General features: G+C 42.2%; 1 protein-coding gene across 1 annotated transcript in view; it reads left to right on the forward strand.

Moving 5' to 3' along the window:
• Window positions 1-521: 521 nt before the first annotated feature.
• Window positions 522-23,023, forward strand: part of LOC126298889 (uncharacterized) — a 315,469-nt gene continuing 292,967 nt past the window's right edge. The window contains exon 1 of the mRNA XM_049990423.1: window positions 522-583. The gene's annotated coding sequence lies outside the window, so the exon portion shown is untranslated. The remainder of the gene's footprint in view (window positions 584-23,023) is intronic.

The following is a 23,023-nucleotide window of genomic DNA, read 5'->3' on the forward strand; positions in this document are numbered from 1 at the left end:
ATTGATTGAATCGATGCCTCAGCAGTTTCTCGTTCCTTATTAGCCTGTTATACTTATTGCTCTTTTGTATATAATCAAAATAGTCCGTTGTTTTACACGATACAATGATTTACGTCTGAACTCATCAGTTATTTATCTGATGATGAAGAAAAGTAGCTGAAAATCAAATCGTATTACTAAGCATTCAGTGATACGCTACTGTGCAAAGAGGTCAAGAGATATTTGCATATAAACGCATTTGCTGCCTCAATATAGACTGAGACATTACAGTGACAAAGGAATGCATACAGAGTGCTTTATTTTTTACGAATACTGCTTACATTCGAGAAACATTGAAAGCGAGAAGCGTACGTAATGCTTCGAAAGCTATGCTATGAACTGTTATGAAAACTGAATCTCAGTGATTTGTGCATACGAGCAAGGGAGAGATTCACCCGGCGCGCCATCTTTGTTACCTGGGACACGACCTCTCACCTCGCCTGTGCGCCACAGATCAATCTCGTAGGCGTGGCGCGCACACTTAGTTCTTACAGCAACTGTGGTATTGCTGAGTTATTTTGTGAAGAAATCATCTTCAGAAAGCGTGAGTGACGCCGTCAACTATTTTATTCTATAAGTGAGGACCGTTTTGGCAAAACTCGTTTTATATAATTTAACAGAAGACATATTTATTTAATTAACAAGCAACCTGAGACGGAAAACTTTTTTACAGTTAGCAAATTTCTTGTAGTTCTGAATATATTTTAAGATGGTCTTTGTATATAACTTTTTTATAGTTTATTAACTGCTTGGAATATGAAAAAAATTTTCTTTTTCAAAACTCGCTTTATGCTCAAACTAGATCAGTGACACCTGAATATTAAATGTCAATTTTCTACATTAAAGTTTGAAAATAATATTTCTTTTTTCTCTTCTACGCAACTTCAGAGGACCCTTCATCCTCATAAATTCTCAGTGAACTGGCATGAACTTCATACTCCTCAGGACGTCGTTGTAGGAACCTGCTGCATCCTTGGAATGGTAAGAAAACGCATTAGCTTCTTTACTTCCTTCTCCTGTTGTTCTTCAAAACACCACAACATACACCTGATCCAGTAAAATACGTCGTTTTAAAAGCACGTTGAATCTTACCACTGGTTTGTCTGTCAGTTATTGCTCGTACATCAATCATTATGAGGGGCAAACTAGACTTGAGTATTTCTTTAGATGTCCGTTTGAAGTCATAGGAAAAGCAGTCTTCTTCCCACGCCAGTACCTTTCTAAACTTCGCTAGAATATTCCTTTATTCACAAGGTGATACGGAGTCTTCCTTCTTCCGATAATGCTTCTCAACTCTACATACAGAATCCGGTGGGATGAAACTATGTCCGCGAATAGGAAAATAGAGGGTAAGTTGCTAGAGCACTTTAGTGTGTTCCAAAAATGTGCCAGCATACAGTGCATCTTGGGATCATTGTTCTCACTGGTCCACGAGTCTGAAAAAAGCTCAAGTGTCAATCCTCTCTTACAATATCTTTAGTTCTCTCTTCCAAGTAATGTGGGAGAACGTATTGTAGTGCAGACGCGATTTCATTTGCGCCTCTGGCAGCTTCTGTTTCACGCCAAGTATGTTGAAAAATGTTATTAGTACCTTGTTTCGTTTATGTATCGCCACATGCTATAGAACCATACTTGTCGTGTGCAAAAGACTTCTCTAAGAGACGGCTTGTTACATCTCAAAGACAACTTTTACAGTGCCTTCAGAGTATTTGTTAATAATGCTATGGTACTTTTCTTGCAAGGACTTCTTCCAGCGTATGTTAGTTTCACACACTTCCCGGCATTCTTCGGTTTCTACGATCTTTACTTTCATTTCGAGTTCCTTGGATGTTGAACAGGTATCACTGTGATGATTACCAAAGCCGGGATTAAAATTCTTATAAAATACTGCATTACATTTTGGCACAGAACTGTTATTATTGCCTGCTTTTCTATGTTCTTTGCAAATATTTCCCCACATTATATTTACATATAATGTTTGGGGGCAGATATGACCTATTCATTTCCTCTGCTGGAATGACACTCTCTGCACTTACATTTAAAAACGTGCTCTTTCACTTGTTGGGTCATAACTATGTCGGCTTGAGTTGCTCTTGAGCCACCTGTTCGTTCCTGTAGTGCAGTCTCATGTTCCTGATAATGCTGGGCAAGCGATCCTGCGATATACTTACTATTTTTTGAAATGTAGCAGCACAAACTGTTACTTGTGATCCGTCTCGAAGTCTTATCTTATCCTTGATAGAAACAGATTTACGACTTTAACTTCAGTGGGATTTACAACATATCTAGCTGGTGCTGAGACATCCATGTATGACAAAAGGAATACACCTTGCTTGCTTTTATCTCCTAAACAATGTAGTAGATAATTTCAGCGTTAGAGAGTTTGCTTGCATGACAGTCTTTCCCTCCATGGTTGCTTACCTCACCTCTTTCAGTATGCCGACAGTCAATATCATTCGCAGCATTTTGTTTTGAATATCGAGATTATTTTGCTTTGGAGATGTTTGCTTCGTTTCTGTTCTTTTACGCCCACCACGTGTTCCACTCACAGGAATATTATATTTACCATCATCTTCCATATTCAGTATTTAACACAAGTCTAATCACTCGGCGCGGTGGTTAATGGGAGGTCCCTCAACCACCACGCCGATTATTAGCTTAGTTGGTGCACACAGTAATATTGCCCTGCCATCTACAGCCAAGCAAAACAATTATTACAGGAGTGCCATAACACGGCCAGGAAAGTACTTTTCCTGTCATCTGTCACACATTAAACGAATTATGAGAAAACCTAGCATTACCTCTAACATCTGTCGCAAAGCAAGTAGCATAAAGTGGGTTTTGAAAAGACCCCTACATACACCTGAGGCGTGTTTTGCCAAAAACGGGCTCTATTCTCTGTACTATAGGTGCGGAATGAAGTAAGTTTTGCTAAAGCTGGCTGCATAGGTTTGCAGAGGAAGCTGAACAGTAGGTGTTAAGAAAAAACTATTTTAAGTAAAAATACATAAAGGGGGCTTTGCGAAAACGGTCCTCCATTTATTCTGGAATTATTGCAATTTAGATCCGGTAGCCATCAGTCTACGAGACATAACTAATATTATTTGTGATACTCTTATCTCTGCTCTACACCACCACCAGCATCCTCTTCTAGTTACCCCACATCAGCACCAGCCTCCAATCGTGCACACATCCAATTTTTCATTTATTATTTTGTTACATAAGAAATACATATATTCTTTAAAAAATAGGATGTGCTGCGAGTTGAAGACGATGGGAGCTGCCGATGTGCGCCCACTGAAAGATATGACAGAAACATGTAAAATTACATCGGCGAACACTTTAATGGCTATTTTCTAGACCATTAACAGGTTCCAATCGCTTGTCTTCTATACAGGGCGTTTCAGGGGAAATATGAAATACTAGAGACCGGCCCTGGCTTCGCACGAGTAGCACGCGTTAATAGAGTATACACGCAAACTTTTGTCGTAAACCAGGTAATCTATTAGTGAAAATCAAATCAAAATCTCAACCAGTAGTTCCTCAGGTTAGCCTTCACATAGTGACAGGAAAACCCGGCTATGTACAGATGTATAGATTCTTGGTGGTAAGATTCCTGTTGCCTAATTCAGAAAAAAAATTCCTTATAACATGTGTTCAGTTTTTATTGCCTATAGATACAGGTGGTTACAGAGAAAAGTTTTCATTTCGCTTATTGGAACTCCAGTTGCTATGGGTTTTATTTATCTACTGCCACTTTTATTATGAAGTTAAATTTGTGAAGTTGTGCTTGAGCTTACATAATCAAATTTTTCTACTGTGATTTTGATTTGTTAGCCAATTTTACGCTATCCTTTAAGCATACCGCAAGCCTTTGTAAATGCTGAGTGTGTTGATATAGAACAATTCATGCAAACAGAGGACACTCGTATCTCGTGTGCGCAGGAGGGAAATGCAAGGGAGGGGAAGATCACTGCAATGTAGGGGACGAGCAACGGGGCTAGAGGCGGTACGAGTATACATAGAAAGGGGTAAGCGGGTTTATTGTACAAGAGCAGCCATGTGAAATATAGAGTTTGCTCCTAAACAGTAGCTTCACTGTTAAGAGGACGGCCATAGATCTTTCGGATAAGTCCTGAAACAACTGAACATTGCAGATAATAATGTTCGTAGTTTTACGTAATACTATGAATCATGAATGACACTAGAAAGAGATTTTCACTCTGCAGCGGAGTGTGCGCTGATATGAAACTTCCTGACAGATTAAAACTGTGTGCCCGACCGAGACTCGAACTCGGGACCTTTGCCTTTCGCGGGCAAGTGCTCTACCAACTGAGCTACCGAAGCACGACTCACGCCCGGTACTCACAGCTTTACTTCTGCCAGTATCCATCTCCTGCCTTCCAAACTTTACAGAAGCTCTTCTGGCAAACATGCAGAACTAGCACTCCTGAAAGAAAGGATACTGTGGAGACATGGCTTAGCCACAGCCTGGGGGATGTTTCCAGAATGAGATTTTCACTCTGCAGCGGAGTGTGCGCTGATATGAAACTTCCTGACAGATTAAAACTGTGTGCCCGACCGAGACTCGAACTCGGGACCTTTGCCTTTCGCGGGCAAGTGCTCTACCAACTGAGCTACCGAAGCACGACTCACACCCGGTACTCACAGCTTTACTTCTGCCAGTATCCATCTCCTACCTTCCAAACTTTACAGAAGCTCTTCTGGCAAACATGCAGAACTAGCACTCCTGAAAGAAAGGATACTGTGGAGACATGGCTTAGCCACAGCCTGGGGGATGTTTCCAGAATGAGATTTTCACTCTGCAGCGGAGTGTGCGCTGATATGAAACTTCCTGACAGATTAAAACTGTGTGCCCGACCGAGACTCGAACTCGGGACCTTTGCCTTTCGCGGGCAAGTGCTCTACCAACTGAGCTACCGAAGCACGACTCACGCCCGCTACTCACAGCTTTACTTCTGCCAGTATCCGTATTGGAAGGTAGGAGACGGATACTGGCAGAAGTAAAGCTGTGAGTACCGGGCGTGAGTCGTGCTTCGGTAGCTCAGTTGGTAGAGCACTTGCCCGCGAAAGGCAAAGGTTCCGAGTTCGAGTCTCGGTCGGGCACACAGTTTTAATCTGCCAGGAAGTTTCATGAATGACACTATTTCCACACATAAGAACATAATCACAAAATCATCCAAACTACGTTTATTCATCTTCAATACATCTGTCTATTTCAGTTCCACTTTCAATGTACGTTGATTTACTTTCATATTCGCTTCCGGAGTCAATATTGCTTGCGGTACTATGACTATCACCATTCGTGTTTGTACAACAACGAACATTCATGATCATCTCCAGCATTTGGTCCAGTAAGCATTCACTTGAAATATACTGATCTCTAATATTCTTTATGTGCTAACAGCGTTTCTCCAACTCTTCTTTTATTATGGAAGCAATTTATTCATCTGCAAGTTTTCATAACGAGCCCATCCTGACTGTCACATTAAGTTTAGAGACGCAGTTCTTGACACTTGCCCACATCATCCCCATAGGATTAAGTTCTGGTAGGTATGGAGGAAGTTCTAATACAGTATAACCAAGTTTGGGTAAAACATTGTCTGTTTTATAAGTGCACTGGCCTGGTTTGTTTATTTTGATCAATGAATGTTACTCGGGTCTCAGCACGTCCTTGTGGAAAGGAAGTACCATTTTTGGTTACCAGAATATCATTTCTCTCCTCGTAGAGGTTGATGACGGAGCGCGAGTCAGCTGCTTATTGTGGTAAGGGGCGTTATCTATAACGAGGACAGTAGGAAGTAATGGATTAGATGTTAATCCTTCCTTGAACAACTTTTAATAATTTGAGAAGTCTATGTAGTGATAATCCCACGTTTACTGGCCAGATTTAAATCTTAGGGATACTTTCGGTGCAGAACCGTCCTCATCATCAGCATGGAAGATAATAATTCTGCTTCCTTTCGAAACTGGTTCGAACAGACCCTGTAGTTAACTGTCAGCCCATCTGTACGATGTTGCAAGACAATTGTGAATAAATCGCTCGTTCATGTAGACACCTGGACGACACTCAGGTCTGTATCCCGGATGCTTTTTAGGTAAACAACTCGTTTTTCTTGATTCTACTTTGTCCCTGCAGTTCTTTATGATTACTCGCCGTCTCCTTCCACTTGAATCCTAGACTGTGAAGAATTTTTCGAAATGTGGTTATACTTCCTTCCAAATTTACGAAACTCTGTAATTTTTTAAAATGCGTTCTATTTTATCTGTGGCAACGGCCTTGCCGTAGTGGATACACCGGTTCCCGTGAGATCACCGAAGTTAAGCACTATCGGGCGTGGCCGGCGCTTGGATGGGTGACCATCCAGCCACCATGCGCTGTTGCCATTTTTCGGAGTGCACTCAGCCTCGTGATGCCAATTGAGGAGCTACTCGACCGAACAGTAGCGGCTCCGGTCAAAGAAAACCATCATAACGTCCGGGAGAGCGGTGTGCTGACCACACGCCCCTCTTATCCGCATCCTAACATGAGGATGACACGGCGGTCGGATGGTCCCGACGGGCCACTTGTGGCCTGAAGACGGAGTACATGCTATTTTATCTGTAACGCAGAAATTATTGACCATGTGAAAGACATGCTAATTAAAATTGTCTAAACGGGTCTTCCAAGATCTTATGCGCGTTTCCTATGAGGTGCTGAAAATTTTTGGGATTCACGTGCCTGGACCGTTTCCAGACACAGTTCACCGAACGGGAGTAAAAAATACACCAGTTACTTAGGCCACTCGTTTCAATGTAGATTCTAGTTTCGATGGATCTAGCACAGCTTCTTTCTTCCAAAACTGGTAGACATCTACAACCGCTTCGCGTGTTTAATTATGAAGAACATTGCCCTTTAACTTGTTCTGTGCTGGTTTCATTCAACTTCGAATGCGCTCCCCCACATTATTTAATAGCTGACAAGGGGACAGTATGTAATTCCCCTCGCCGATGTGATTCATACTGACAGGGTGTGTAGGGCACTATGACGACTTCAAAATACGTAAGTAGGAAGACGTAACTCTCAATCATTTACTACAAAACCGAGTTTGAAAATTTTTTGGCTTGCTTATATACTTAGTATGGTTGATAGTATTCAAGACGTACTCGGCCGAGAGAGTAAGTGTTTAACTTCAAAAGCGCAAAGTCTCTGAATCGAATCTCGTAGCTCATAATGTTTTTGCTCTTCACGTAAAGTTTTCAAGACAGACATGGTCTGCCAGCGTGCAGTATTAACGTAATTCCCCCAAAATGTACTCCGCTGCTGAAGTCTTGCTACTTCTATATTTACAGACAGGTAAAGAACCTTACACAACGATTACAAAATTGTGCGCACACCGTCAAACTAGAATAGAGAGGTGGCTTTAGAGAAGACTGCATAAAAATTCAATCAATCGTACAGCATAAGTTGTCTGTAACAACATCTGGTGATAGGCTTCGATCCTAGGTAAGGAGCGAAATTGCGTGAGGACTCGAAACCCTTCGTAAATTTAAACCAACTATGTCTTGCAATAGACACAATGGAAAAAAACCATGCACGTGCAAAACTTCGGCGTTCATTATATATGCTGTATGTTGCAGTAACTATCGTTTCCCACGTTTCTATGATCTATGTTATCCTGATCCGTGCAGTGATCATTATACGTGTCACAAATGCAGATGCAATAATAGAAATAAAATGACTATACTGATTTGATTGGAAGTTCTCGTGTTTCCTTACGAAAGAAGTTTTCTTCTTTTTTGAGGATAAGGTTATGAAAATAATAAATTATTCATTAGATATTGATAATTTACACATCCATTATAAGAGTGCTGTTAGAATTACGTGGGAATGAAAAAAAAGTACCAGTAGAGTGACTGGATCCAGAGACCGCACGCGTATGAAACGAAGAGCATACGGGCTCGGCTCCCCTCCTGACCGATCCCCCTGACACGATGGCAACACGTTTGACACCGGCGATCGACTGACAAGCGACCGCGCCTACTCGTCACTACCGGTATCATCAAAATTTATGGCATATGCAGGGCTTGGCCAGAAATGAAAGGGATAGAAGTGGGAGCTCCAGATGGCCAAGTGTTCAGAATAAAACAGCATTTTTGACGCGTGTTGGCCGCATCATGAGTATCAGGCAGCGGAGAAGTGGTGGAAAGGCTTCAGAACGGTAATGTTGAAGGGTCTGGGGATCGAACACTTGTGTGAATTTTACGTTTTTTATTTATTTATTTATTTATTTATTTTTTTAGTCACTAGTCTTCTGACTGATTTGATGCGGCCCGCCATGAATTCCTCTTCTGTGCCAACCTCTTCATCTCAGAGTAGCACTTGCAACTTACGTCCTCAATTATTTGCTAGATGTATTCCAACCTCTGTCTTCCTTTACAGTTTTTGCCCTCTACAGCTCCCTCTAGTACCATGGAAGTCATTTCCTGATGTCTTAACTGATGTCCTATCATCCTGTCCGTTCTACTTGTCAGTATTTTCCACATATTCCTTTCCTCTCCTCATTCCCTACCTTGCCAGTCGACCTAATTTTCAACGTCCGTCTGTAGCACAAAATGTCAACTGCTTGGATTCTCTTCTGTTCCGGATTTCCCATAGTCCATGTTTAATTCCAAACGTAGATTCTCAGAATTTCTTCCTCGAATTAATGCCTATGTTTGGTACTAGTATACTTCTCTCGGCCAGGAATGCCCTTTCTGCCGTTGTTAATCTGCTTTTGATGTCCTCCTTGATACTTTCGTCATTGCTTACTTTGGTGCCTAGGCTGCAGAATTCCTTAACTTGATCTACTTCGGGACCATGAATCCTGATGTTAAGTTTCTCTGTGTTCTCATTTCTGCTACTTCTCATTACTTTCTTTTTTCTTCCATTTACTCTCAATTCATATTCTGCATTCATTAGGCTGTTCATCCATTCAGCAGATCATGTAGCTCTTCTTCACCTTCACTCACGATAGCAATGTCATAAGCGAATAGTATCGTTGATATCTTTTCATCTTTAATTTTAATCCCACTCCTGGACCTTTCTTTTATTTCCATCAGATTTAATAGTAGGGGCGAAAGACCACACCCCTTTCTCATGACCTTTTTAGTCCGAGCACTTCATTCTTGGTCGTCCACTCTTATTATTCCCTCTTGCCTCTTCTACATATTGTATATTATCCGTCTCTCCCTATAGCTTACCCCTATTTTCCTCAGAATTTCGAACATCTTGCACCATTTTAAATTGTCGGATGCCTTTTGACGGTCGACAAATCCTATGAACGTGTCTTGATTTTTCTTTAGTCGTGCTTCCATTATCAACCGCAACGTCCGAATTGCCTCTCTGGCACCTTTACCTTCCCTAAAGACAAACTGACAGTCATCTAAAACATCCTCAATTTTCTTTTCCATTCTCATGTACGTTATTCTTATTAGCAACTTCGATGCATGAGCTTTTAAGCTGATTGTGCGATAATTCTCGTACATTTCAGCTCTTGCAGTCTTCAGATATGTGTGATTGATATTTTTCCGAAATTCAGATGGTATTTCGACAGACTCATACATTCTACACACCAGCGTGAATAGTCGTTTTGTTGCCACATCCGCCAATGATTTTAGAAATTCTGATGGAATGATATCTATCCCTTCTGCCTTATTTGATCTGAAGTCCTCCAAAGCTCTTTTAAATTCTGATTCTAATACTGGATCTCCTATCTATTCTAAATCGACTCCTGTTTCTTCTTCTATCACATCAGACAAATCTTCTCCTTCACAGAGGTCTTCCTTGTACTCTTTCCACCTATCCGCTCTCTCGTCTGCATTTAACAGTGGAAATCCGGTAGCACTCTTAATGTTGCCACTCTTGATTTTAATTTCACCGTACGTTGTTTCGACTTTCCTGTATGCAGAGTCAGTCCAGTCCGTCCGCCAATCATTTCTTTTTCTATTTTTTTCACAGTTTTCATGCAAACATTTCGCCTTAGCATCCTAGCACCTCCTATATATTTCATTCCTAAGTGACTTGTATTGATGTATTCCTGAATTTCCTTGATAATTTTTTTGCTTCCTTCTTTCATTGATCAACTGAATTATTTCTTCTGTTACCCATTCTTTCTTAGCAATTACCTTCTTTGTACCTATGTTTTTTTCCCAATTTCTGTGACTGCCCTGTTTAGAGATGTCCATTCTTCTTCAGTTGTACTGCCTACTGAGCTATTCTTTATTACTGTGTCTATGGTCTTAGAAAACTTCAGGCATATCTCATCATTCGTTAGTAATTCCGTATCCCAATTCTTTGCGTATTGATTCTTCCTGACTGATCTCTTAAACTTCAGCATACTCTTCATCACTACTACATTGTGATCTAAGTCTATATCTGCTCCAGGGTACGCCTTATAATCCAGTATCTGGTTTCGATATCTCTGTCCATGATGTAATCTAACTGAAATATCTCCCGTATCACCTGGCGGTTTCCAAGTATACCTCCTCCTCTTGTGATTCTTGAACAGAGTATTCGCTATAACTAGTTGAAACTTGTTACAAAACTCAATTAGTCTTTCTCCTCTCTCATTCCTTGTCCAAGCCCATATTCTCATGTTACAATTTCTCTACTCCTTTCCCTACAACTGCATTCCAATCCCCCATGACTATTAGATTTTCATCTCTCTTCACGTACTCAATTTCCCTTTTTGTATCCTCATACACTTTCTCAGTCTCTTCATCTTCAGCTTGCGATGTCGGCATGTATACCTGAACTATCGTTGTCCGTGTTGGTTTGATGTCGATTCTGATAAGAATAAGCCTATTTCTGAATTGTTCACAACAACACACTCTCTGTTCTACCTTCCTGTTCATAACGAATCCAACTCCCGTTATACCATTTTATGCTACTGTTGATATTACCCTATACTCATATGACCAGAAATCCTTCTCTTCTTTCCATTGTACGTTACTTATACTGCAAATAAACCGAAGTAGCTGTCAATATATAGTATATATTATTATTATTAATATTTGTATTAAAGGTGTGCAAAACAAAGGCAAAGGAGCGTTTGGGATTGCAAACAGATTTCCAGGAAAGCAATGTATGGCATCCACGAGAACTTTGTACATAAAATTGGGTAAAATTAAATTACTTTTGTATTTTACGGTTGGTGATTTACTGGTGATGACGCTAGCTGACATCGTAAAACCAGGTAGTCAATTTTTCACGAGCAGCTGCCGTGGGCTGCTCACAGTTCAAAATGAAACTAATAGAATAAAAAGTCCTGGATACTTTAAGTAGTATCCCTTCTTGGAAAGTTATTTACAATGTCCCCGTGATGCTGTCCACATAAACCTTTTTAAAAATTATTAGCAATCCCAAATTTTATTTTTCCTTTCCTTTTAATCCTTATATGAAGATCTTAGTAAATACAATATACTGAGCGTTTTTGTAGATTTATCTACAACGTGAGTAACGTAAAAATTTAAAATAAAAACTAAGAAAACAGGTTTTTGGATATGGATTCCAGCCGACGACCACGGATTACCGTTCTACCCTATTTGTATGCCAACGGCTGCATGGAAACTACACTAACGTAAATACCTCCTGCCTCAGCCGCCCCGCACCAGAAATGCTATTTTTTTTATAAGCGATTGTCTGTCTGCAGCTCCCACTTCTCTCACTTTCAGTCCTGGCCAGTCTGTGTAGAGACCATAAATTCGAACAAAATCGGTGATGAGTAAGCGCAGTCCCGCTGTAAGCGAGACCGGTAGTCAATTCTGTTTTCAGTGTTCATTTCTGTTTGCATTAACTGCTTGTGTTTAAGGATTTTTTAATGAAAACGCTCTTGAGAATACGGTAGGCGATTTCCTAGCAACACAGTAACCGGCTCAGGAATGTTAACTCGTGATTTCACTAAAACACCTGACACTGTTGCAGTGCCCAGCAATCATGTTTCATCTGACCGTGCAAATAATCTGGTGGTGGAAGAAGTATCAGACATTATTCTGTTGGTAGAACGTAGTCCAAAAATCACACGCAAAATTTCTACATATATCAGAGCTCTGCATACAAGAATATGGTGGATATTACGTTTGCACAATTACTATTCTTATCATTTACAATGGATTCAACATGTTCGAGAAGGAGATGTAAGTAGACAACTGGACTTTTGCTGTTGGAAAATTGCAGTCGTTGAATAACCACATGAAGATTGTTTGCTTATGACACCCCTTTGACTCGTGATGTTATCAATAACACCTGTGAGCCAACTTGGTGGTCTGACAAACACCCACGTACCTTTGTCGAGACGCATTTTCAAGAGCGCTTTTCTGTGAAACTGTGATGCGATATGATAATCAACTTATTGGCCCTGTTGTGTTAGCGCATCGTTCAAATGGTTCAAATGGCTCTGAGCACTATGGGACTTAACTTCTGAGATCATCAGTCCCCTAGAACTTAGAACTACTTAAACCAAACTATCCTAAGGACATCACACACATCCATGCCCGAGGCAGGATTCGAACCTGCGACCGTAGCGGTCGCGCGATTCCAGACTGTAGCACCTAGCGCATCGTCTATCAGGGCCTCGTTATCTACAATTTTTTGAAAATGCTCAACACTACTGGAAGAAATTCCTTTGACAATAGGGTTAGAGATGACGAAGCCGCTGCACGTTCTCGTCATGAGGTGACAGATAATCCAAAGCTGCATTTCCCAGTAAATGTACGGGAAGAAATTATCGCCCGCATCTAGTGGTCGTGCGGTAGTGTTCTCGCTTCCCACGCCCGGGTTCCCGGGTTCGATTCCCAGCGGGGTCAGGGATTTTCCCTGCCTCGTGATGGCTGGGTGTTGTGTGATGTCCTTAGGTTAGTTAGGTTTAAGTAGTTCTAAGTTCTAGGGGACTGATGACCATAGATGTTAAGTCCCATAGTGCTCAGAGCCATTTGAACCATTTTGAAGAAATTATCGCACTTCTTGGCCACCAAGGTTCCCCAAACACAACCCCTTTAGATTTTGGCCTGTGGGGAGGATTGAAAGGCGAAGTTTACAAAGAAAAAGTAATCACTGTAGACAAATTGATAGTTCGGATTATGAAAAGTAATGCCCTCATGAAAGAATATTAAACAACTTCCGAAGAGCTACACGTGATGTTATTACTAGAATTCGTAAGTGCATGGAAGTCGGAGGTGGAGTTTATGAAAATCAGCTTTGAACTACACGATTTACCTTTGCCTAACACCTTAGGTGAGTGTTTGTTTGTGTTAAATTCTAATAGCTATACCTCTGTAACCAACAATTGTTTGAATACAAATACATTTTTAATATAACACGTTTTTATCGGATTAAAAAGTATAAAATAATTTCTCCTAGCCCCATACAGATTCATAAGCTCATAGAGAAAGTTCTGAAAAGCTGTAACTGTGAACTTTTAAGAAAAATTTAAAGTATTTACCTCATTGGATAATTAGCTCAAATTCAATTTCAAAATCAGTACTGAACAGACAGACAGACAAGAAAGCGACCTAATAAAATGTGTTAATAAACATAGGACACTTGTTACACTTGTTACATGGGATGCTTTATTCGAATTAGCCTGTATTATCACCTCCTAAAATATTTAATACTCCTCACAAAACATTATTGTACCCATCTGCTGTTACATTGAAAAGTGAAACTGAGACTTATAAATGAAGACAACAGTCTCAATTACGCTACAGGCCAAACTACGGTGTTGCACTCTTTGCAATCATTCTGTGTTCAAACGAGGTGTGGGCTATTGGCATTTGAATTTTAGCCGATATCGGATATATCTGCTGCATGCTGAACCTATGATTAAAAATTGTTTTCACAGTCTGTGAATTACAGAATGACGGGCTTACCAGTCTATCCTGCCTCACATCGGTCAATTGTTTTTCACCATAGTTTGTCCAATAGATGATACCTAGACACTATTCTGTGATCAGGTGTCAGGATGACATGAAGTGGACAAGTGATTCTAAACTGCAGCTCGATGTGGGTGCAGTTGAAAGAGGCATCTCATGATACAAAAGCCCTTCACTGTTTATTATTTACAATAATTCAGGTTTCTTTGCTATGGGTGTTGATCTCTATGACGTCGGTGGAAGTGAAAAATATGCCGTCACAGCACCTCCCGCATAGGTATCCTCGCGGCACCATGCTTGTCAGTAGCAGAGCATACGGAGCGCCTGTTGATGCTGCATCAGGTCCTGTGAGCATCTCGTGTAACTAAGCACGTATCAGACCAGGATAAGCCGTCTACTATTCTTCTGCTGAATGTGGCCAAGTGATGATAAGGTGACTGGACGATGGACAGCTGCGATTGGCTGTGTCAGGCCTAGGTGTCACAGGGCTGAGTGGACTTTAGTTGAAGCCTCAGAGCATGGGAAGGTGGCTGAATCCCAGTGCATAGGCTTGCAGTGGGTGCACAGTGAAGGGCTGCCAAGAGCCTGGGCGACCAAGCAACAATCAAGGGTTTGAGGCATGGTGGCAGCTATGTCTAAGATACGTATCTGTCTTCACGGCGGCATCAGACCCAGGTCATAACATAGCCTAAAGTCAGACGATGAATGTCTGATCCATGGGTATAAATACTGCTGTCAGGAGGCTGATTATGTGGAAGAAGGAGCACTGCTGTATTCTTCCGTCACATTCGTCTTGAAAGGCGGTCAGTGAATGAGGACGTGGTCATTGCTTTGTGCTAGTAGATACGAGCGTAGAATCGGCTCTCTGCTGAGGGTGCCGTATGGGCATGCTTCGTTGACCGTCGTGGTCAGTGTCCAGAACACGGTCACCTACCGAGGTGGCGATGTGGTTAGCACACTGGAAAAAATGGTTCAAATGGCTCTGAGCACAATGGGACTTAACTTCTGAGGCCATCAGTCCCCTAGAACTTAGAACTACTTAAACCTAACTAACCTAAGGAAATCACAAACATCCATGCCCGAGGCAGGATTCGAACCTGCGACCGGAGCAGTCGCGTGGTTCTAGACTGTAGCACCTAGAACCGCTCGGACACACCGGCCGGCTTAGCACACTGGATTCGCATTCGGGAGGACCACAGTTAAAACCCGGTTCCTGCCATCTACATTTAGGTTTTACGTGATTTCTCTAAACAGCTGCCAGAAAATACCGGGATGTTTGCTTTAGAAGGGCAAGGCCCTGCCTTCCCCATCCCTGACACAATTCGAGCTAATGCTCCGTCCCCAATGACCTCGATGTCCTCGATGACGATGGGACGCTAAACTCAATCTTCCTTCCTTCCCGAACATGTCGCTGTGGCTACAGCCACCATTTAATTCTTTACAGTGCGATCATTTTGGCTATTCCAGCCGTCTTCTCTCGCTCTCATAGCGCTAACTGCAGTTCTACACAAGAAACAAAAGTTTTCTGCTGTATACATATGCCTAAACTGATTGCAGGGTCGCTAGTTTGCACGTGCTAGTGTTATGCAACAGTACTGTCGAAACATCGTGCTCAAATTTGCAGTCAACTGCTTGATTCTTTCCTGAAAAATTGCTGTCTTTATGATGCTTCACTGCTTCAATGAATTTCTGAAACCAGATTAGTGAGCTATTCTAGTCCAGAAAGTTATGTGCGATATCTTTCTATAAATCGTCCACATTTTATTGTGTGTATTTGTATTCGTCTGTTCATAATTTGTGTTTCTCTGACAGGAATCAGTTCGGTATTTTATAAGGATGTGGAGATAGTATAAAAATTATTCTCAGGCTGGTCGGTGAAACAGGAAACCTGCCCCCAATTCCAGGCGTATATCGACGTACAGGACTATTCATAAGTACCTTTCTTTGTTTAGAATGGGGCTGCGTGAAAACAGCAAGTCTTACTGAAAGAGGACACATTCCCGTGGATAAAGTCCCTCTCCAAGTTTCAATTCGCAATACACGCCGTGGAGCAGCTAGTGGGTAGGTGTGTCAAATCATACAGACACGTAATCCGCTCCGTATTGCCACATCGAATTAGTCTGAGCCTCCAAACATGGAACCAAATGCAGAAATTTCCAAATAGAACTGCTCTCACGCATTCCTAGGCACTTCTTGTCAGCGAACTCTATGAACTGGACGCACGTATTCACGTTTGCCGCGTCACAAATAGTGCCAATATTGAACACATGTAATGTGCACTAAAAGTTTGGAGTGATGCTCGGTCCCCTAATATGTGTCTGGTTTCTGTACATCAATTAGTTTCCATGCAGTAGTCCTCTGAGTACCCAGAGGTACTTACAGGTTCAAAATGGTTCAAATGGCTCTGAGCACTATGGGACTCAACATCTTAGGTCATAAGTCCCCTAGAACTTAGAACTACTTAAACCTAACTAACCTAAGGACATCACACACACCCATGCCCGAGGCAGGATTCGAACCTGCGACCGTAGCAGCCCCGCGGTTCCGGACTGCAGCGCCAGAACCGCACGACCACCGCGGCCGGCGTACTTACTGGCAACCCGGAATATCACCACTGTATAACCTATAGTAATATTATTACGTTCAGAAATTCCTTTCACGTACTGCGACATACACAGTGAAAATGAGGGAACTGAAAATTACATACTCATACTATGCATATATACGTAAACTGTCCTTATAATGCACAATAGTAACATCAGTTACTTAAAAAAAAAGTTCAAATGGCTCTCAGCACTATGGGACTTAACATCTGAGGTCATCAGTCCCCTAGAACTTAGAACTACTTAAACGTAACTAACCTAAGGACATCACAAACATCGATGCCCGGGGAAGGATTCGAACCTGCGACCGTAGTGGTTGCGCGGCTCCAGACTGAAGCCCTTAGAACCGCGTGACCACTTCGGCCGGCCAACATCAGTTACTCGAGTTACTTTTAATACGAAAGCAGTTTGGAAAATAAGGTCCGGTCGTTCACGAAATGGAAACCGCTGTGAAAATAATACAAAAAATGTTATATTTGCAACTAGCTACATCTCTCAGCTACTTCTCTACATAGTCGCCGCCCCGACTTACACATTTGTCGTAGCGTCGTACCAACTTGCCAATACCTTCACAATAGAAGAGAGCCACCTGTCGTTCCAGCAATTCTGTACGCTGGTCTGCACTTCGTTGTCTGTGCCAAAATGGTGTCTCCCTAACTAGTGGTTCATGCGAACGGAGATGAAAATCTGAGGGAGCCACGTCCGGACTATATGGTGGGAGATCAAAGACTTCCCATCGAAGACACTGCAGGAGATTTTCTTTGTCCCTGTAGTGTGCTTCCAAGAAATGTCATGAAGAATGAAATGATGACAGTTACGTTATGCGGACTGCATGAAATCTAGCGAAATCTCTCGGCAGACACCCATACTTGGCGGGAGACGCTATTTTCTATGCGTCTTTACATGTTCACTGTGCGCTCAGAATTGAAAAAAGCGACGTGACTAGATCGACGGGCATACTAGAGACACTGCCCAACATATATGTGTAAACCTTCATCGGATTTTCACTGTGTTTTCCATTTCACGCCCGATCGGACCTTACTTTGCGAACAGACCTCGTAATACAGAACGAAAGAATCACCAGAGGGATTTGAATTATGAAACCTTTGTAGGCTACAACGCACATTTTTGAAGAATGAAATGATCTTTTGATTACGGCGGCGGGGAGCTACTTCGTTGAGTCAGTGCAGAGAGTACGATGTGGCGGAGGCGGCGCTGGCTCTATAGGCCGCATCCTCCCTGAGGGAGGCTCTGCCACAGATGGAGGTCCGCAGCCATGCCCTTGCTGATCCCTGTGTCTCAAGTCAGTATCTCCCGGCGCCTCGTTTGTTTCCGTCTTCATTTGCGGACAAATTCTTAGGCGAGTCTGAAGCTGTAGGTATTGTAGGCTGACACGAACTTTGGAATTCAGATGAATTCGAGGAAGAGTAGACAAATCACCGTATCTGAATTCCTTTAACTTTGCCTTCGGTTACAGTAACTATTTCCCAGACATGGAACATGTGCTACGTAGACAATGGGCAAAGCTAATTAGAACGGACCGTGTAGTAATAGCAGAACGACACTACGGATGGAAGAAATTATTGATTTGTGATGCTTTTTATGGAAAATACCCCAGATTGTGAATGGAAAACAGATATCTCTAATTCGTAATAACGAATGAGACGCTCCCATTTACATATTCTTCTTCGAATTTTTCTTCATCTTTATGTGTACATTCAACGTACTCACAATGAAAGATAACGTGAAAAGCAAAATCCGTGTCTTCGACAGCAGCACTGAAACGATAAAATTGATGTTGCTAGAGTAACAGTTAAAAGTTAGAGCTAAGTGCCACTGAGGCATTATTTCAGGAGTAGAGACAACTGTAAAATAGAGAATTTAGTGTTAAATGGTAACACCCAGTCGCCAGGAAAACCACAGTGGCGTGGACAATAACGTGATTTTATGTCAAGTATCTATAAACAGATTGCGTGATCATCCAGAACTAAGGCAACTGTACAAAGGTGAAAAATTTTTATACTGGTCACGATTCGAATGCGCTAACTATATGTCACCAGTCGTTTCGTTTTTTCATCAATAAGAAGAAACAAATTCAAATGAACGTTTATCCTCAATAACATTTTCTGGTTATATTCAGTAGTGTATCACACTTACTGTCAACTGGTTTTTGAGATGTGACGCGGGCAAAACTCTTTATAAAATACAGAACTTTCCACAAAAACAGAACCACAAAATTTGCAGAAGCTGAAAGAAATGGTGACCAGCACAGGGGGACCAGTACAAAAGCGAATATCATTTGATGGTTTCAGTGACCGTTATTATGCCGCCATGCAAAAAGATGCCTTGTGGATATGAATAACGGCTGCAACTTGCGCAATGTTATCTCTGAAGACACCAATAAATTGGAATCACACTTGTTTTTAATAATTAAAAATTCTTTTTCATATCATATTTCATATAACTTTCACAGTCTCTAAAAATGCTTGTGTTAGGGTTCCTACGCAGTATCGATTAATAAAGCTGGATGTTTTGGAGGTGAGGTTATATGGTAGATCCTACAAACTTACAGAATATACTAGCAGGTAACAGCTGTTCCTTAGACGCCAGGTTCCGTTCGTGAACCACCAGAGGAAAGTAGCTCGTTCTTCTTGTACTATATTAGGTGCTTCTGAGTAGAAGCGAGTTAATTATTTAGCTTTACGTGTGTGCTTTTGTAGTTTAATTCTTAAATTTCTTTAGTATTTATTACTTTAAGAGGCATAAAAAATGGCTCTGAGCACTATGGGACTTAACTTCTGAGGTCATCAGTCCCCTAGAACTTAGAACTACTTAAACGTAACTAACCTAAGGATATCACACACATCCATGCCCAAGCCAGACTGTAGCGCCTAGAACCGGTCGGTCACCCCAGCCGGTTAAGCGGCATAGTCTTATGTTTTAGTAACTTTGTAGTTTTGATTTACGCTATCTGTAGCGCAGCTGTCGTTTGTTTTGAACAGACAGCGGCCATTACAGTCAGATCAGTTAGGCGCCAGCTTCTGTACATAAACCACCATGAAGGCAGGTCCTTTGTTTTAGGCTGTCACCGTGCAGTGAACTACTAACTGTGACATGCTCAGCATTTTTTATTAGCTTGCGTTTGTGTTTTTAATAAATTTAGTAGTACAAATCCTTCTTTAAAAGATAATAGATCAGTTTTTTTTATTTTTTATCTTCTGTTTTCATCCGAATTTTAGTAGTAGAGTTGGCAGAGAGTGTGCATGCTGTGCGGGGACATGGGATGAGTTGGCGCCAGTTCGCGGACAGCGGAAACCGCTGCTGTCCACAGTCAGCTGTTTTGCGCTGTCTCCCGGTGTAGCGGTGGTGGAGCACCTGGCGCGTCGCATGGGACACCACAGGTGTCGCTTGTTTCGCTCACGGGTTCTGATGCCAAGGCATCTTCCAGCGCACCAAAAGCGGGGAAACCGTGCTCACTGCGGAGTGAGAGGCACATTGTAACGCGTTAGCGTCTTTCGAGGCGGGTCGGGTGGCCTCGTCCATTCGTCCTGTGAGAGGACAAGTGGCCAATCCATCAGAAGAGTTCGAGGAGCCATACGGATAGAGTGATGTATTAGTTACCGGGAGCTAAACCGTTAGGTGCGTTATGGAGACCTTTAGGAAAAAAGCGTCCAGCGCCGGATAGAAATCCAGTGCGCACTCGGTATATCATCTTCAAGTTAAGAGTCATGTCTGCACCAATGACGGCTGACGCTTGGGTTCTGCAGCCATTCTCAGTTCGTACAGATAGCTGGGAGAAGTGGGGAAGACTGCTGGCCTCGTTCGGGGGTGCAAGCAGAGCTTTCAAAAATGGTTCAAATGGCTCTGAGCACTATGGGACTTAACATCTAAGGTCATCAGTCCCCGAGAACTTAGAACTACTTAAACCTAACTAACCTAAGGACATCACACACATCCATGCCCGAGGCAGGATTCGAACCTGCGACCGTAGCGGTCGCGCGGTTCCAGACTGAAGTCCCTAAAACCGCTCGCCCACACCGGCCGGCGCAGAGCTTTCAATTTGCTGTACCGTAACCAGAATAGACCGTTTTTTTGCGAAGTGAGGCGAAGAATTGTAGGATTCCACTTGTGAGTCAGGTGTGCACTGCACAGAGGAAGCAGGTACTCGTGTACCAGGATACTTGTGGAGTGCCCAAGGGGTTGTTTTTAAGCCAGACTGTAGCTTTAGAACCTCTAATGAACAATCGTCAGTCGATAAGCAGAGGGCGAAATCAGATCACGTACAAAGTAAAGACTCTTGTTACGAAGCATTCGTAACAAAGTTCCAGAATTTATTGTTCTTCAGGAAAACTGTCGCACTCAAATTATTCTCGGAACGGAGAGCTGGAGGCAAGTCTAAGTAAAAAAGCTCCGACGTATTGAACGAGGACTAAAACTTATACCGAAAATAAATGTTAGCCGCCACAGGAGGTGGACCATTCATTGCACTAAAATATTGTGTCTGTAGAGGTCAAAACTGAGTTTGACTGTTATCTCAATGTGTGACCTAGGTGAACCCAAGTTTATCATCGAATGACAGTCCTAGAATCATGTAATGGAAGTCTACTCTCAGTGGCACGGAAGTACTACAGTCCTAGTATAGACTGGATCGGCTGTGGAAGTGGCTGTAAGTTCATTTTCCGAAAACTGTCAAAATTGGTTCAAATGGCTCTGAGCACTATGGGACTTAACTTCTGAGGTCATCAGTCCCCTATAACTTAGAACTACTTAAACCTAACTAATCTAAGGACATCACACACACCCATGCCCGAGGCAGGATTCGAACCTGCGACCGTAGCGGTCGCGCGGTTCCAGACTGTAGCGCCTAGAACCGCTTGACCACCCTGGCCTGGTCTTGAGCAGCTCGATCGACAACACACAGACAATAGAAATATTTTAGGTCTGACATTATCGACAGTGTCACTATAGAGGAAAGGAGAGTGATCATGATGTCATCATGGCTATTAAAGTTAATAAATCTACCGAGAAAGCTAGAAAAGTTTTTATGCCTGAAACAGCAGATAAACATTTGTAAGCATCTTACTTGGACAATGAATGGCATAATTCAGTTCCAATATGACGGACATATAGAAATTTTGATTGAAGGTTAAACCGATTTTAAAGTGGGTTGTGGAGAACAACGTGCGGAGTAAATGGATTAAGGACGAAAAAATAAGAACACTGTACTTTCATGGCAAAATACGAAAAACTCAAAGAAAACAGAAAATGTTGCACTCTCGGTTCAAAAAGGAAAGTGGAAACGTCGGTAGTTAATAGGAAGCCGTGCGTCTATGAAAATATTGATGCGCGGAGAGAACTTCCACCATCATACTTTGATGAAAGATCTTACCAAGAACCAGAGGAAATTTTGGTTGTACGTAAAATCGTTGACATTTCTGGCGCGACAATAGGACACATAAAATAGAAAATGGTTTTTAAATTTCGTGTTTAAAAAATCATAAAGGTAGGAGGATCGTACAGACGTATCATCGTTTAACTCTCGCAAAGACTCCCGTATGATGGACGTAGAAATAGTCACTCTGTCGTTGAGAAGCAATTGAAAGAGTTGTCGGCAGGTCGGATGGAATCTCAATTCGATTTTACAGAGAGTGTTCTCAGCCGTTGGTCCCAAACTTAGCTTGCATTCATTGCGAATCTCTTGCAAAGTGCAAAGTCCCAAGCAACTGAAAAAAGCGCACGTGCCTCTTGTGTATAAGAAGGGTGAAAGAAGGGAGCATCAAAATTGCAGACCAATATCCGGAACTTCGGTTTGCATCAGAATTCTTGAGCATTTTGTAAGTTCGAATATAATAAATTTCCTTGTAACAGGAAAGATTACTTCCACACAAGCACGGATTTAGATAACATCGCTCGTCCGACACTCAGCTTGCCCTTTACTTGCACGAAGCTTGCCCTTTTCTCGCACAATATCCTGCCTACCTTCGATGTAGGGCAACAGGCGGATTCCATGTACCTAGATTTCCGGAAACTGTTTGCCACAGTGCCCCTCTGTAGACGGTTAAAGAATGTCCGAGTATACCAAACAGGTTTCCTGATTTGCCAGCAACTCGAAGGTTTCTTAAATAATAGAACCCATTACGTTATACTGGACGTCGAGTGTTCTTCAGACACAAGGGTATCGTCAGGAGTGCCCCAGGGAAATGTGGCAGAACCGCTCTTGTTATCTATATAAATAAATGGTCTGACGGGTAGGGTTAATTACAAGTTACTATCTACGTAACATCAGTGTCCATTTTTATTTTTATTTGCAAACCAGGTATGGCCTGCGGTGCTTGAGACAGATCAGTTTGGTTAGAGAAGAGAAGGCACCGGTCGGCCCTCAGCCAGTGAGAGCGAACGATTCGAACAAGGGACTTTGGGTCCGTCCAGGAGCCCTCTGGAGTCTGTTAGCTGGAGCGTGCTGGAGAGAG

Source organism: Schistocerca gregaria, chromosome X (assembly GCF_023897955.1).
Source record: "Schistocerca gregaria isolate iqSchGreg1 chromosome X, iqSchGreg1.2, whole genome shotgun sequence".
Lineage (NCBI taxonomy): Eukaryota > Metazoa > Arthropoda > Insecta > Orthoptera > Acrididae > Schistocerca > Schistocerca gregaria.